This window comes from Arachis ipaensis, chromosome B6 (genome assembly GCF_059453495.1).
Source record: "Arachis ipaensis isolate K30076 ecotype BB chromosome B6, ASM5945349v1, whole genome shotgun sequence".
Taxonomy (NCBI): Eukaryota; Viridiplantae; Streptophyta; class Magnoliopsida; order Fabales; family Fabaceae; genus Arachis; species Arachis ipaensis.
This window is the reverse complement of record NC_142441.1, coordinates 2,318,696-2,321,676: the sequence shown is the minus strand read 5'-3', so window position 1 is coordinate 2,321,676 and position 2,981 is coordinate 2,318,696. Positions and strand designations below refer to the sequence as shown.

The 2,981-nt window shown below is 36.4% G+C and overlaps 1 pseudogene; it reads left to right on the top strand.

Annotated features, from left to right (window-relative positions):
• Positions 1 to 1,145: 1,145 nt before the first annotated feature.
• On the top strand, positions 1,146 to 2,042 carry LOC148554410 (uncharacterized; annotated as a pseudogene).
• Positions 2,043 to 2,981: the final 939 nt, after the last annotated feature.

Genomic DNA, 2,981 nt, shown 5'->3' with positions numbered 1-2,981 from the left:
AAAAATATAAATTAATAATTTTTAAATAATACTTAAACTCTACCTATCATAAATATTTAACCTTGATAAAAAAAACTCATGCATAATGTATAAGTTCTCTCATCATTAAGAAAAGAGTAATAATTATATCATTACATTAAATGAATTGGTTTGAAAATCAAAATATTTATACTTTTATTATAATCTACATTTTATTTAAAATTTTGCAACCTCTTTTTTTTTAATCTCCTTTGATAACTTTTTTAATAAGATAAAAATTTATATACAGTTATCTTTATATAAAATTATTATCTAATAATTTTCGACTCTTTAATTATTTTGTTTGCTACTAACAATAACATATATTATATAATAAAAAATATAATTAATAAATTAATTAACCGAACATGCATGATCACCAAATAAACCAATGCAACCATATCAAGACACCACGGCTCCTCTTCCATGGAATTTTTAATTAAGAGTAAAGGACAAATAAATCCCTGAGCTTTTAATTCGTAGACATTTAAATCTCTAAAGACTGAAAAATACAAAACGATCCTTGACCTCTCAAAACGTCGTATAAATTAGTCCTTTCGTTCAATCTGTATTGCAACACGTTACGAATTCAGGTTACGTGGCACCTATGTGGCGTAGCAAAGGGTACGTGTCTCCAGGATGGTGTGAACGGGACTAACGTGGTCAACTGCAAAAAGGTTATGGAGCATTGTGGTCCTTGGGTCCTAAGACGACGTCGTTTTGGAAAACGTTTTACAATGGTTCTTATGAGCTTTGCCAATGCTGCCCATCTTAGTCAAAGACAATTACAGGAAGCCCTAGCACGTACGTTTTTCCTCCAAAAAATACAACGCTTCGTCTCTTTGGTGTCGTCGTTGCTGTTCCGTGAAGCAGTTCCATTGAAGCTTTGTGGTTCTACTTGCATCTGCCGTGGAGAATGGTGAGTATATTGTTGTTCAAATTTGTTTTGCTTATACCCATTATTTGTTATCAATGTCGTACGATGGGACTGATAGGGTCTGTAAGTGACTGTCGTAGGTGATTAGTTGTGGGGTTAGTCATTTGTCAGGAATTGTTTAGTGAGGTATTGGAGATTTTGATAATAAGGATTTGTTTTGTGTTGTGTTGTGGATTGAAAAATTTAGCAGATGGTTGATATATTCGGTGTTTCCGTGTTCCATCATGGGGGCATCTTTTCAAGGGCGGCTACCGGTGAGTTAGTCTACCTGCATGGTCTAGTGGAGAGGTTTCTTCCGATGGACTTGGATTTTGTCAATTTTAGGGATCCGGTCACGATGTTCAAAGGATTGGGATATCAATCGTATAAGGAGGCTTACTAGTATGATCCAAAAAATAAAGATATGGAGTCAGGGTTGCATGTACTGAGTGGGGATGCAGGGATCAATCAAATGCGACAGGCTAAGTTAAGGAACAGAGACACGGATGAGTTTTACATTTTCTTTGACCATCATGTTGACCAACCTGAGATCGCAGATGGTGAGTGTGAGAAAAATGATAAGGTTGAGGAAGAAGTCAATCCAAATGACTTGGAGGAGTTGGATGACTCGTCTACTGACAATGATAGCAATGGTAGTGAGGAAGATGAGCTCTATAAACTACCACCAGCTGGTTATGAAAGTGGGAGTGAGAGTGGTGAAGATGATGAGGGCGGAAGGATTAGAGCTGCCAAAGGAAAGAGGAAACAAATATCTCCAACGTCGAGAAAAAGGGTTGGACTCAAGGAGAAGCCAAAAAAAAAAAAAGTAACACATGAGTTTAAAAGGCAGAGATTTAAAGCAAGAAGGGTGGGCTCAGTTGGTGAAGGTTTCTCAAGGTCTACTGGGCCTACTAAACAGCCCAGCACAAGTAGGCCAGAAAGACAGCCCAATAGAACTAAGCCCGCTAGGGAGCTCAGCATGCGGCCAGCCATTGCAGAGTATGTCAGTGATATAGATACAGAGGATGAGGACATTGTGTTTGAGTATGAGTCTGAGGAGCTACGTACCCCTGTCTTATCGGAGGATGAAGGGAACAAACCACACTAGTCTGAGTTTGATGAACAGTATGGCTTTGGAGAAGATAGATTTGAACTTGGCACAAGATTTTCTATAATAGAGAGATTCAAAGATGTTGTAAAGGATTCATTTATTGCTGAGGGGAGGAAATTGGTCTGGATTTAAAATGACAAGGAAAGGGTTAGAGTTGGCTGTAAGGGTGAGGATTGTCCTTGGATTGCCCATCTTTCCTACAACAAACAGCTGCAGTGTTTCCAAGTGAAAACATATAGAAGTGAACATACGTGTGCAAGAGATCTGAGAAGCAATGCAGCTTACCAACACTGGATAAGCAAAAAAGTGGAGAAAAGGATGACTACCCATCCCCACATGAACACACATGAGGCTATTGATTTCTTAAGAGAAGAGTTTGATCTAGTTGTACACCCTAAAATGGTTTACAAAGCTGTGAGGGAAGCCAAAGACAGGATCATGGGCAACGAGATAGAATAGTATGAAAAGTTGAGGGACTATCTAATGGAGATATATAGAAGCAATCCAAAGTCTACTGCACTGCTAGACGTTATTCTCCAGCCACAAGCACCCCCAACATTTGACAAAATGTATATCAAGGTTGCGAGAACCGGACCGGTCAATAAACCGGTAAAGTGACTGGTTCACTGGTTCAATGGTTCAATCGGGGTTCAACTGGGGTTCGACCGGTTTAATTAAATATTAAATAAAATTATTAAAAATTTAATATATAATTTTAAATATTTAAATTTTAATAAAATTTAACCTCATAAAATTTAAAATTTAAAATTTAAAATTTTAATTTATAACCTAATAATAAAAACAAACAAACAAATCAGTAATACTAATAACCACTAACCATTGAATTTGCAAACATAATCATAATTTGAATTTGGAACAAACATAATCATAATTTGGAACAAACAAACAGAATTATAAAAACATATGAAATCAAAT